At 40.5% G+C, this 15,309-nt stretch overlaps 1 protein-coding gene across 1 annotated transcript in view; it reads right to left on the bottom strand.

Annotated features, from left to right (window-relative positions):
- Positions 1-15,309, bottom strand: part of cblb (Cbl proto-oncogene B, E3 ubiquitin protein ligase) — an 81,900-nt gene that overhangs the window by 42,858 nt on the left and 23,733 nt on the right.

Below are 15,309 nucleotides of genomic sequence, written 5' to 3'. Positions count from 1 at the left end.
ATATGTCATGCGGTTTTAGTTCCGTTCTGCAAAAAAAAAAATTTTTTGGACAGAAATAAATTATTTATCCAGTTTAAAACTGCAGCCTATTCTATTTTCTTTACTATAATTTGTATGGCCAATGGAACCAGTTAAAACAGAACAGCGTTTCCAGCCACGCCCTCAAGTACAATCAGTTCCTGTTGTTCCAAAACGTACATCTGCAACCTTCGGCCCATTAAGTGATAAGCAGAAAAAAACAGCTTCAGTTCCTTATGGTGACGGACCCAATAAAATAGAATACAACAATAATAATAATAATAAAAACCCACACAGGGACCAGATCTACGATAAACCAACACTATCCTCTTCCCCACAAGCTGCTCCAATACACACTTAAGCTGCAGATGTTTCTCTCTTATTCACACACTCGCTTAATAGCACTATGAGGAGAAAAAGAAAGCATAACAACAGGGTGTGACTGACACACACACACACACACACACACACACACACACACACACACACACACACACACACACACACACACACACACACACACACACACACACACACACACACACACACACACACACACACACACACACACACACACACACTCCGGCAGTTATAGGCAATATAAAAAGTATTTATTACATCACTAACACCACAGCCCTCAACTTTAGGAGTGCTTTGGTCCCTGTGGCATTTATAGCTCATAATGACACCATCAGCTCAGCAGCAACCCCTAATATTTCTCGCTGTGTTCCTCTCGGTTTCTGTGTGGCTGTCTTTTCCGATTGTCCGTCTGTTTTTCTCTCTTTAGATCTTTCTATGTGCACGTCTGCGCTTCTGTCTTTCCCCTTAATCCCTCCTCTATTCCACCCCCACCCCCCACACCCACCCAGGTAACGCTCAATTAGGTAGAGTTATAATGCTTGGGGCGCAAAGCTGCTAGGAGCTGCACTGCACATGGCAGATAACTAGCCCCTCAGAGGGTTGGATACTTTGCGCACACACACACATTCAAAGTCAATTTGTGGAACAACCTTAATTCAAAGGCACCTGAGCATCCCAGGAGCATCCCAATTTCTCCCTACTATCCCATTCACTTTCCCTCTATTTCCCCTCATACACACGTTTTTGAATTTCTGGATTAGTTGCATGAACTTGTGTATTAATAAAAAGCCTTTATCTGAACCATCTGAAGTCTTTCATTTTTCATTTTTTTCCAGCAGCAAATTTCATGGCACTGTAAAAAAAAAATCCTAGTTTACGGGAATAAAGCGCTGAGCGTGCCGGTGTTTAACTCCTTCAGCGTCGGTTTCTTTAATCATCATTCTCATAGTCTCTTGAGAAACAATATCTCCTAGTGGAATAGCACACGGAGGTTACCATCATTCAGACATCAGAAAAGAGGCTTTCTTTGAAGTCCGTCTGATTTTTTTTTTTTCAGATTAATTTAAGTTTCCTACATAACCGCTGCCTTGTCCGTTTGCTAATTATTACTCCGTGTTGATGCGGACTTCAATCGGAACCTGAAGTAGAATTTAACCAAATCTTCCACATCCGTTTTATGCAAAACAGCATAAACAGTTTCGCACAAACCGATTTTTCTCAATCTCATAGTGCTACGACTTTAGTCTCGTAATCTATGCTTTTTTTTTTGTATTTACAAATGGCACTAAAACACTGTAGACATTTTTTCACCTTTAATCGAAGAAAAAGAAAAGAAAAAAAGCCACCCTTTTTTCTTTATTATTAGTATTTCTAAGAAAGACAGTCCTTATATTTTCAGTTGTACATTTTTGTTTTGCTTTGTGGTGGTGGAGTCACAGCAGCTGGCCTCTGTATCACTGTTGAGGGAGGTGGTAACTCAGTGGTTAAGGCATTGGACTTTGGATTGGAAGGTCACAAGTTCAAATCCACCACCACCAAGCTGCCACTGCTGGGCCCTTAATCAACCCTCCCCTGCTCAGTTGTAAGTCGCTGTGGATAAGGGCGTCGCTGTGGATGCCAAATGCCATAAATGTAAATGTACTGTTTACTTATCCAAACAAAGCCAAAAAGATCCTGAAAACATCACTACACTGTACACCAGTATATCAGAAGAACAGCACTGAATACAGTGTGGATTTTGTCTCACTGGGAACAAGGTGTAAAGAGAAGGAAACGCTTCATTGAAAAGGAACGGGAAAAATCTTCCCAGAAGTGTAGAGATTATTATAAGAGCAAATGGAGACTTTCCATTTGTTTCTTAATGTCTTAACCAGTTTCTATGGCTTTTTAAAAGTATCAACAGAATAAAACATTTTCAAAGGGAGTATTACAGTCCAACAAAATGTGTTTATTGGACATTGGATTCTGACAAGATGCATATTTTCTCCTGATAATAAAAAAAAAGGTGCGTTAGCTTTGAGCGTCATATGAGGCATCGTGTGTAAATAGCTGTATAGTGCATCATATCAGCCTTCGTATCTTCTTATCTATTTCTGAACCAAAAAGAGCACATTCCCTCCTTACACATCATGTCAGTCGTTCCCTAAACCAGTGGTCCCCAACCCGCAACTCAATTGGTACCGGGCCGCACAGAGAAAATACATAACTTACATTATTTCTGTTTTATTTATTATTTGATTCTGATGTTTTATTTTGGAAAATTACCAGATTCTCTCTGTCACATCTGTCTATGACTCACTCATGATGCATGTCAGGATGCCTCGGTCACATGTCTTACCTTCATCCGCTACCTCCTTAAAAGGGGCTGCTCAGACCTGTAACACAAATTGAACCCCCCAAGCTAGCAAAATGAACAAAAAACAACACAGTGGATTCACGTTTATCATTATATTTAAAAAAAAAGACCAGTTTATATGCCGCTCGTTTCATTTTATTTTGTTGTATTTATCCGCCACACCTTAAAGGCCAGTCCGTGAAAATATTGCCTGACATTAATCCAGTCCGTGGCGCAAAAAAGGTTTGGGACCGCCGCCCTAAACGCCACGGCATTTCTCTCTATCTTTCCCCCTAGTCCGGTTTAAACTTAATGCTCATTTCTCAACATGGTGTAGAGATCAAACCTCTTTAGACTCTGATCTAACAAACAGGACAATCAGCTTTGCATCCTGTACTCCAGATGCAGCTTCCCACAAACACTGAATCAACACTTTGGACATCCGGCCAAGCATTCGAAGACAGATTGAGGAACTGTCTATAGACAAACTCTGAGGTTTGAGCAGCTTGGGCTTTTATGTGAACAGCCTGCTAAAATACGCAAGCAAGCGATGGACGAGGTTCAAGAAGACCTTTTAGCTTTGCGCAAAAAACAAAAAAAACCCAAATAGGCATCTACTTAAAGAAAATTCGATGATGACGGCCATCGTGTAGTCACGATCACACTTACTCACCCTCCCTCTGTCCGGTCTGTACAGGAGAGATAGCATGAGCTCTGATGGAAACAGGCATGATCCAACAAAACCCACATTATTTAATATACGGTCACGCAAATTGGGGCGCCAGGGAAGCTAATGCGTGAATTTCATTACTTTTGAATCAGTGCTTTTATGACAGCACTCTAACCTTTATCATTTCTCACACACACACACACACACACACACACACACACACACACACAATATTATACTATATAATCCTATAAACCTGACATAGACTGATAATATGCAAAGGTTGCTTCAAAAGACATGGTGTGTGTGTATATATAATATATTATATACACAACACACACACACACACACACACACACACACACACTAATCCTGCTAAGCCTAAAGGAGAAGTTGCATCAAAACCAAAACAATAAATGCAGTACACAACCATATACCCTATATTCTGCCTGCCACACAGACACGCTCCTGCTCTCTCACTCACACACACACACACACACACACACACACACACACACACACACACACACACACACACACACAATCATCACTCTGATGAAGAATTCCATTGCTTTTGCAATTTGATCTCAAAAGAAGCAGTTGTATTGGACGTCATTAAATTCTGAACACGTCAACAGTCCAGGGTCTGCATGAACGCAAGTTCTAACGTGAATAATTCATTCCGTCAGAGATGGAACTGTTTCAGAGGAACTTGTACCTACGCACTGCCAACTCAAATAAACACAGATAAAAGTAAACAAGGAAGTACTTCAGTTCCTGCTTGATCATGTGTAAATACCACACAAGAAAAGTAGAAAAATACATGGATTTCATTTAGTAGTCGAACATTCTTTCGATTATTCCGTCGATTAATCGAATAAGAAGTCGTTTTTGTTTATTAAAGCGCAATAAAAAGTAGACGAGCAAATAAGGCAGGTCTCTTAAAATGAACAAGTAGTTTCTTTCCTTTTTTTAGAAAAAGTACATTTTATTGCTGAAATAGCATACTGAAAACTAAACCCATTCAGTGCATTTAACTGCCATATCAAAAACCGTTGTTTTTCTCCCCCCGTTCTGCAGCATCTTCTGTTTACCTGTCCAGAGCACTGGGCGGTGCGTCAGTAATAATGGTCCGTGGGGAAACACAATGCTCCATCTGTAGTATAATGGTCTGAATGAATTTCTTTTTGAATTACTCAAGGATTCGTTTTAGCCCTTATTTCATTGCACTGATCAGGGGTTAATAATATTACTAATGCAAAATAACAGAAAAAAATATTCCCTTTCATTCATCAATTATCACTGACATACACCGATCAGGCATAACAATATAACTTTATGGTTGGTGAAGTGAAGAACAATGATTATCTCTTCATCATGGCACCTCTTAGTGGGTGAGATATTGGTGTAAAAAGCAGGAAATTTTGGCGAGCGTAAGGAGCTCAAATTGCTGAAGAAGTTAATGGTGTTAATGCTTTAAGAGTTTTGGCAGCAAAAGGAGGGGACCAACACAATATTAGTCAGGTGGTCATAATGTTATGCCTGATCGGTGGCCTAAAAATATGCCTGGCTGATGAATGACGTGTCATTCTGGATTTGCACTGTTTGGTCTGGCATGCTTTTCTGCTCACCACAGTTGTCAGCAGTAACTATTTGAGTTACTCCAGTCTTGTCAGCTTGACTTAAATTCTCCGCCCCATTCTCCTCTGCCTTCCATAATCTTCTGCATCTCATTGGATGTGTTCTGTGTTTAAACTCTAGACTTCTGAGAGTAAAACAAAAATCCAGGAGAGCAACAGTTTCTGAAAAACTCAAACTAGCCTATCTGGCACCAGCAACCCATTCCATGATTAAAGTCACTTGGATCACATTTTCCCCTAATTTGAAGTGAACATTAGTTGGAGCTCCCGCATTTCTTCCGAATGATATTATGCATGCATTTCGTCTGGCGTGAACGTTGAGCAAACAGGATTTTCTTTCCCTTTTTTTTTTTGTTCGGTTCATGGAAACCCGTCGGCATTCTTGTTGGTGGTAATCACGAGTGCTACGTGGAGGTCAATACACATTCAATTTCAGCACAATTCAGTGCTTTAAATCATCTTAATCTTCTGAATTACTTCCCCCCCCAGGTCAAGACTGTGCCATGTGCCTAAACAGATGCACCACTCACACAGTATAACATGACTCAGCAGGCCTAGACTGCATGTGTGTGTGTGTGTGTTCGTGATCTGTACCGTGCATGCTGGGTGGTCGGAAGAAATGTGAAGGGATGGATGTGACTCAGTGCTCATTCAGCAACAGGTGACCACTCACTTCTGCTCCGGTGCGATCATGTGACCGTCCATTTGTTCCTCCTCGTTAAACTCTGTTTAGGGTCATGGTAGATTCTAGAAAGGAACGCAGGTATGAAGTATAGGCGCAAGGTAAAATGCAAAGCACACGCCCATTCGCACCTGGAGAAGATTTTGTGTGCTTTTTGAAAATCCCATTCCACCTTTATCCCCATTTGCTTTTATAATAACCTCCATTCTTCTGGGATGAAGATTTTGGAGTGTTCTTGTGGAGGTTTGTGGCCATTATTAAAGTCAGATTCGGGAGGTCTAGTAGATGAATCTAGTTTGCGTAGCATCGGGTTTTATCGTCGTCCTCGTTAGCATATCACGATAATGGAAATCTACTTGAACTCTGTATAAAACATGACAAACGGCAAATTGTGCTCTCGGGGGGAGGGGCCAGACGTCGGAGAGTCTCGCTGCTTGTTATGCGCCGGCCAGCGGAACGGCCAAAAATAGCCATCATTCATTGTTATTATCATCATCAGTCAAGGCAGGAGTACGAGAGTGTTGTGCTGAAACATGGGTAATTTTGCTGTAATGGCTGATCAGAGCAAAGTACAGGGTTAAGGTGTCCTCTCTTCTCATCTCCAGAGGAAATGGAGACTTCATGAAATTACGCTGCACTGCCTGGATTTTCCCACCATCAATTACGTGGTTTTATTCGCCTCCAACATCCAATATCAATTCATCTCTATAACGCAGAAGTACGCTCTCTCTCTCTCTCTCTCTCTCACACAAACATATATAGACATGTTAGAGAGCTGGGACGTGGTTCGTCTTTAGTCGCTGCCACGTGGCTCCTGTGTGCTCTTGGCAAATTACGCGTAGCGGCCTCTAGGTTTGCATACAAACACATACCCCTATACACACACACACACACACACACACACACACACACACACACGTCAATTATTCCAGCTCACGCTGCCAATATTAAACTACAGAAGAGTAACAACCCTGCAACACATGATCCACAAATGACACATCAAGTATGTCCCTGTATAAACACCAATAAAGCATGAATGTATGTAGCTGTTAATCAGATAAACCACAAGTTAGCTCCAAGCCAAAATGACATCTGTGTGCACCTCGAATAAAACGCCAGTGTGGCATGTGGCAGAGTATCACTGTGCCAGCGCAAAAAAAAAAAAAAAGAATCTCTCGCTGTGAAATCGGAATTGGCACCAGTTTCCTCGTGAATGAAGGAGGTCTGAGTGATGAGTGAAACATTACAGAACACACTTGTTAAAATGAAAGTTTCCAAAATTTGGCTGGAAAAAAAATCTAAATCATTATAGCAAAAACTCACTAGAATATTTATTATGGTCTAATACTAGGGAGATTCAATTACATTTACATCGCAACCATATATATATAAAAAACGCTTGCTTATGCCAGAAGTTACCATTAAAGGAGTAACTATGATGCTTATGAAGTTCATCACAGGTCTGTTGTGGTGTTTGTGTGGGTAAATAAGAGAAACATAGAAGCAACATGATTGGCTCAGGTACAAAAAGCTGCGATGACTAGAGTCGCTGAACTAAAGCCCGTTTTTCTGCCATATGTTGTAGTTCGGCTACGCATCCTCAGAGACAAGATTTTCCACCCATACCTGGTTCTTCCCTCAAACTGTTACCACAATGTTTGAAGCACAAACTAGCACAGGAAGTTAAGGTTTACATGGGCTGGAGTGAAAGATCTTGAGTGGCCTGCTATAGAGCTCTGACCTCAACCCTATTGAACACTGTTGGGATGAATTGGAACGCTGACTGCACCCCAGGTTTCCTCACCTCACCTACATCAGTACATGACTGTACTACTGGCTGAAGGAGCCCAAATCTGTGTTCATTCAAGTGCACTCTAAAAATCTAGTGGAACATTTTCCCAGAAGAGTGGAGGTTATTACAGCAGCAAATGGAGACTAAATATGGAATGGGATGTTTTTAAAAAAAAAAAAAAAAAAATCGAATGGTCTGGTGTCCGCAAACTTTTGTGTATACTTTTCTGGGAACATGTCTAAATTGTGCACCACCATTTGGAGACCCCTGGAATAGCACATTTGATAAGATAACGCTACGATTTTGAAATTCCTCTCACACACACACACACACACACACACACACACACCTTTTACGCACCAAAATGCTCAAATCCTCACATTCTCAAATGTGTTGTAAAACATTGTCATTATTACAATCAAATCATTTCCATGCGTCGTAATTCTATCTCCCCGTTGCAGAGCCAGGAGCGGCCGCCTGGCTGATGGCGACTTTCCGAGCCACGAAAAAAAAAGAGTGGATGCTGGATTGTGCAAGCGTGTGGCTGCTGGACTGAATTCAGCGCGATACTCTGGTTTCAGTCTCGCTGCAGTATATGCTGCATGTCCCAGCAGAGAGCAACCATTGATTTGATTAATAGCTGGACCATTTAGCCACAAAGACCTAGAGAGAGACAGAGGGAGAGTGAACGAGAGAGAAATAGTCTCTTATCCAGACACATAGCCCACCATTATGATACATATACACCGCTGCATGTGACATCTGGCAGCATAAAGTCTCTCCAAACCTGTTTTTCTTATTGGATTTTGTTTCTTCGTGTGGAATTTGGTACAAAAGACAAAAAGAAAAAGCCAACGACAAAACCATATGCGGCCCTGCTAACACGCATTAATGCTAATATAAACGCCAAGTTTTCTCTGAATAACTTTAAAAACGGCAGAGATCTTATAACAATCCTATGGTATGTGCTATTTATATGCATTTATCACATTTTGTGTTAAAAACAGCTTTCAATAACAAAACTATCAGGGGGGGGGCGCGCACAGATCCTTTTACCCACAATTCTCAAAATTGTGTGTGTGCCACCTGTTTACAGAGTCTAACGGACTGTGCGCATTGTTTCCTGTACACCTGTGCTCGATCATTCTGCCAATTCTCTCCGAATGTAACTTACATTCGCCTAAAACACACACAGACACACCAATAATGTACACATACGCCATCATAAAGATTATCTCAACACTAGTATTATAGTGGCTGCGTGCCAGAGAAAGTACAGCACTGCTGTAGATGATGTGGCAGGAAACAAGCACAAGGTATATCTGCTGAAAAAAATAATAACGGACGGATTTATCCCTTAAATTAAATTCCGCTACTCACAAATTGCCTATAAAACAAGCAGATAGTGGACTTGAACGAAATGGAAATTTTCCAATTCATCTGTTCTCCTTTTTCATTTGGAACAGACCAAAGTAATCATACGGTCGCATAATAATTCAAATTATTCCCTTACACACCGTCGATTTGCAAAAGACTGAACTCATTTCCATATTTTGCTAATAGAACAGATGGCTTCGCCGACGTCCTCTTCGTTTGGTTTCTATCCAAAATTATCTGCAGGGACATTAGGTTCTAAAATGCTAATGAGATGACGGTGTGTACAGTTTCGCACAGGGTTATGTATTACAGATTCAGTCCAAAAATTCACTACACAGTAGCAGGTAGTTCAATAGATTACTAGATCAGAACTTCAACTCAAAAAAAAAAAAAAAAAAAAAAAAAACACGTTTTATTGAGCCTGCAGAACCTGAAGTATGAGAAGTGAAAGTGGAACAAAGTGTATGTCCTCACACCTAATTATGTCTCATGCTTTATAAAGCGGATTTTCTTTTGTTTAATGAATTGTTGAAAAGTCAATTGTTCCATCAAACGATTGTTACGAACGTTCTCTTGTGCACAGCATGTTGAAATGAGAGCCCCCCCAGAGTTTCAGAACTTCCCTAAAATGCGAGTAGGACTAATCCAATCCGTTGAAATATTTCTTGTCTAGACAATGCTTTTTTTTTTTTTGTACACTCCTCAAATCCATCACAAAATCCCAGATTGCTGATTGCTTTTCGTGTATAAAGACTGATATTTACATTTATTTGGATGCCAACACTGTTATCCAAAAAGACTTCTATTTTAAACAACTGAGCAGTTGAGGGGTTAGGGGCCTGGTTTAGGGGGGCAGGAGGCAGCTTGGTGGTGCAGGGGTTTGAACTCAGAATCTTTCATTTATAAATCCATAACCACTGAGCTACCACATGATGAGCTTGATGAGTTTTTCCTTCATTTGTCGCCCGTAACTGGTTTAACGTTGTCAGGGTCACAGAGGATCCATGGTAGTAGTAAAAATGGTGGTAGTAGTAGTATAGATTTAATGCCATGCAAGCATCAGAGGCTATTGTCTTGGTACAAAAATAGTTATTGTAGATGTTTTACATTGTATAACTTAAAAGTACTTTAATTCCAGGATCACTGAGGGCAACAAAGTTATTCAAGAGGTTGTTTGAAGCAGTAAACAGGCTCGTGTTGCATTGATATCTGAGGGTGTTCAAAACCACAGGACAGAACCGACCTTAAAAAAACATGGCAGTATCATGCCTCTGAATTGTCACACAAGGGATTATTCAGTATCAGCCAACAGATGTACAACTCAAGGAATGTGTGCAATTAAAATTCTAACAGAAGCAGGTAAAGAGAGAAGTCTTAACATGTCCGGACTCTTTCTTATATGTTTTGGAAGTGCTAACAGGCTGTTAAACTTAGCGAGCAGTTGCTATACATTTAAAAGGAAAATGTGCTGAAGTATGTTAACCTCTATAACTATAAAGTATACAGGATACGCATTTGTAGGTTTTTTTTTAGGTTAATTGAAAAACAGATATGCATCACTCCAAGGTAACATGAGGTCATTAGTGTTTGCTGTGCTGTTGTGCAGTTTCCTCCTTCATTAGCATGCTCCCAGGGGGAAGTGGCCCACCAGGGCAGGGGCGGGACTCCTCAGTAAAACACCTGGCAGACGCCAACACTCTGTTAGCCAAGCTGGCTGTCTGTGTGTCTGTGTGTGTGTGCGCCGCCAGTAAGGGTGTCAGCCAGACTGTTCCACCTCATAGTGAGCCAGTTGATGTACTGAAACACACACACACTAAAAAAAGACTGATTACTGGCTGTAGCACACGTCAGGGCCACAACACAAATGAGGTTTACTAAGTACCCCCTACAGGCAGTAGTCTCTCTCTCTCTCACTCTCTCTCTCACTCTCTCTCTCACTCTCTCTCACTCTCTCTCACTCTCTCTCTCTCTCTCTCTCTCTCTCTCACTCTCTCTCACACCTCTCTCTCTCACTCTCTCTCTCACTCTCTCTCTCTCTCTCTCTCTCTCTCTCACACTCTCTCTCTCTCTCACTCTCTCTCTCTCACTCTCTCACTCTCACACACACACACACACACACACACACACACACACACACAATATAAAACCACTGAATATGATCAGAGGAGATAAATTGAATAGCTTTTCCATTACAGTGGTGGGAGGACACATGGCGCACACACACAAACGTATGCATGCATGCGTATACACACAAACACACACACCTCCCGTGCCAGCTAAACCTTGATGCACTCATTTAACAAAGACCAAGCAAGGAGGATGAAACACTTTGTCTATATCTCTATCACAGACACACAACAGCATATTATTAGGCCTGACTTGAACAAGATGTATTGTTCTCTAGCGAGATTTAATTCTGGCCTAATTTTGACAAACACGCTGACAAATTAATCACACTGTCAGATTCCTGCGTGTCCGATGGTCCATTCTGACAAACAACTGTTGCATACACAATAAACCTGCGTGACGAATGAACATGACTGTGTACGACAACGCGAATTGTACGCAGTTTTTACAAACAAGCTGGTTGTTTAAAAAGCAGCACAATGCTCTTTCATCTAAGAAAGTCTTTCAGCTATATATATATATATATATATATATATATATATATATATATATATATATATATATATATATATATATATATATATATAAAGAAAAACAGCACACCCTGGACTTGTGTCAGTCTTTACAAAATGAATGACTTTTCCTGTTTGGGGTTTTGTTGGTTTTAAGTTAAGAAGCAGGAACTTGAACCACAGCTAAATTAGGCAACAGTATTCTGTAGAGAAAGATGTTGACTTATTTAACTGTATTGTGTAGGCAACATAGAAAGCATTTTTGATCATTAATTAATAAATCATACAGACAACATAAAAAGGTTTGTGGTCACCTGACCATAAGATACTATGTGCTTACACCTGGGAAGATGTTTCACTGGATTCTGACTGAGAGTTCCAATTTATACCAAAGGTGTTGACTGGGGTTGAGGTCAGAGCTCTGTAGCAGACCGTTTGGGATCTTCCACTCCAACCAACGTGTCTTCACGGAGCTGGATTTGTGCACAGGGGCGTCGTCATGCTATACGGGTTTGGGTCTCGAAATGTAGTTAAAGGAAAAATTGAATGCTACCACATATCCAACTTTGTGGTAACAGTTTGAGGAAGAACCACATATGGTTAGGTTCCAATGCTTTTGGCCAAACAGTGCCTTTTCCTCATTACAAACTAAAAGGCGTCAACTTTTATAAAGAGCTTATAAAAGGGAAAGAAAACAAAGGTGAGGAAAAAAATACAGACTGGTGGCTTTGAAGACAGAAGATGTCACATACAACCTTATCTGTCTCTATCCATTTTATCTGCGCTAGCACTTCCTTATGTTGGTCTGCGGCAAAGAGGTTCTTTGACACAGAGTCTCTGATCAAAGATACCCCTACATGCTCGAATGAGTGTCATTAGATCGGAAAGTCGAACCAACAAAAGTGACAGAGCGTAAACACATTCGCAGATTGGACGACGTATGGAAATGAATTCATTCAAATGATTTTTTTAAATCCACAGCAAAGAACTTATCGTGCAAATCCCTTCAGAGCAACCAGTTGCTGCCCGATGGTTGATTTACTCATTGTTGTATTTTTACAAAAAAATAGGTCTGCCGATTAAGCTTTAAATGCTATTTGTAGATAGAGAGAAAGCAGCTGAATAACCGAGATAACAATAACATTGGCTGGTAATTACCATCAAACTTGTAAACATGAGCAGGAGACGGAGAATCTCAGGCCTGTAACGTGGCAGTAACAGGTCTGTGGAGAGATCTCGCCGGATTCACTGCAGCGCTCGCGATGTGAAAGGTGCGAATCCAAGTTGCCCAGCAATCACAGCAATTAAGACAACGATACCAGCGGGTATATTTAACCCATGTGAGCACAAACAAACACACATGCCAACTTTTTGTCTTACTATTAATGTAAAGACTTTTGCTTTGTTTTCATTCATTTCTTTAGTCTTAAATTCGTTTTTCTATGTCAAATGAAAGCTGCAGATTTTAGAAAGCAGTCAACCCCATGAAAACCAGGGAAGTTTTCCAGAGTTTAAAGATATGACGAACATGGAAAAAACACCACCCCACAAGTTACTAAATGTCCAGTTTAGAGCCTCAGCCTTCCTTGCGGTCTTCCTTCACGACGTGTGCTGTTTTCTGAGATGCTTTTCTGCTCATCACAGATGTACAGAGTGGTTATCTGAGAGACTTTCTGTCTGCTGAATAAATAAATACATAAATCTGATGCCAGTGAAGCCAACTGTGAAACATTCAGGTTTGCTGTTTGGCTGATAGATTGTTAAAAAAAAATGCAGTATTGCTTAATTGATGGAATTTCAAATTGTACCTTCAAAATAAACCAAAACACTCCTGAAATGTCAATTTATTAACTCGTTATATAGTGAAGTCGGTTCCAATTTTCTGTCCAGACCGAAATGTATGGAGTTAAAGTACTGAATCGTAGCCATGTTGGTTCAGTATTCCCTTCACCCAAACCATTAAGCTTCCACCCTCCATGTTTCACTGAGGGTATGAGGCAGTCTGCTAACATCTGCTCTCCTCTTCTCCACCTTACATATGCTCTTCTGTTAGAGCCAAAGATGTCAAATTTGGATTCATCTGTCCACTGAACTTACAGCCTTACACTGTCCAATTCTTGTGTGTTACTGACTTATACCTAGTTTGGTGCATATAAACAAAAAGGAGTCTGCATGTGTCGTTGTCATTAAAAATACATACAGTCAACCCCCGATAATTCGCGGCTCGGAACCGCGGCTTGGAAAATTTGCGGGTTCTCATTTGGAACCTAACTAACAGCAAGTTGCGGATTATCTTAAAATGCGCTTGAATCCGCAGCGGGACCGAATGTTTAGGAACGTTGGGAATAACATTTTAAACTGTTTTCACAAACAAATTTCATAAAAATATTTAAAACACATTGTACTAAAGTGACAATGTCTAGATTAATTCGCTATGGTACCATAGGGGCTGCGTCCAAAATTCACAGATTTAGATCCATCCATCCATCCATCCATCCAGGACTAGGCCTCTCCAAACTTTGACAGGCACTGTGTGTACTGTATATTATAGTTTAGATCAGAGGCGATAACATCAATACAGTGTAAATTATTGGGCACTTTCAAAATTTTGAACGAGAGACCTAAAGGAAAAGGAAATGTAGATTCCTTTCAACAAGAATTTTAATGCACACATTTTATATTTTTATATATTTTTATATATATATATATATATATATATATATATATATATATATATATATATATATATATATATATATATATATATAACCATATACTCATTTTCCTCATACAACTATGTTCCACTAGAACAGATTTTAAAGGGAAAAAATGTCCTCTAATTAGAACTATTATCCACTATAAATATTTTAAGTACCACCCTTTTGTGTGTGTGTGTGTGTGTGTGTGTGTGTGTGTGTGTGTGTGTGTGTGTGTGTGTGTGTGTGTGTGTGTTAAAATGTGGCTCATCCTGTTCCAGCAGACTGTGGACACTTCTGCCGCTCCGTCTTCCAGCATGATTAAGATCCGTCCCAAAGGAGCCCGAGCTGGGGGGAGAAAGGGCCAGTTGGGGGAGGTGTGAGGACACACGAGTCCCTCCATCCCTGTCTAATTTGATAAATTGGCTGTCTCTCCGCTTCGCCCCCACCCCCGCCCCGCTCGCCTGCCTCCTCGCTCTCATTACGCAACTGTTCACAGTGTCAAATGGTTTGTGTGCACCCCCCACCAGCCCCACTTCACTTCAGTGCCATGGCCTGGCAGCTACAGAGCCACATTAACTCCACACACAGTTTCCTCACGCACGGGTGCATGCGCACACACACACACACCGGCAAAAAGGGAAAGACAGAAAGATGCAGTGGAGACGCTCTGTATAAAATCAATCTCTTCGTTCGCACTGCATGGATTTATTGATTCTAATTTGCTCTGCTCTGAATATCATTTGACAAGCTCTAATCAGCTCAGCAGACTGTTTATCAGGGCTTGTCATCAGAACGACTGAATAAATATTTATGTTGAGAGAGAAAGAGAGGGGCTGCCACTTTCAATCTGTAATAAATGCCCATGTTCTGCACTGTAATAACGCCTGTGCTAATTAGTTCATCAGACAATCTTTAGACTGCACTGATTGATAGGAGTGTGTGCGCATGTTTCGGATTCGGATTACAACACTGTGCGAGTAAACAAATCGAGGAAATTAAATCTTTCTCGCTCAAAAACAATAATAATAAACCAAAAAAGAAAGAAAAAAAATAATAAATAAATAAATAAAATAAATAAATAAATAAATAAATAAATA

Source organism: Silurus meridionalis, chromosome 11 (genome assembly GCF_014805685.1).
Source record: "Silurus meridionalis isolate SWU-2019-XX chromosome 11, ASM1480568v1, whole genome shotgun sequence".
NCBI lineage: Eukaryota > Metazoa > Chordata > Actinopteri > Siluriformes > Siluridae > Silurus > Silurus meridionalis.
Note: the sequence above shows the minus strand (reverse complement) of the source record. Positions and strands in the feature narration are given on the sequence as shown.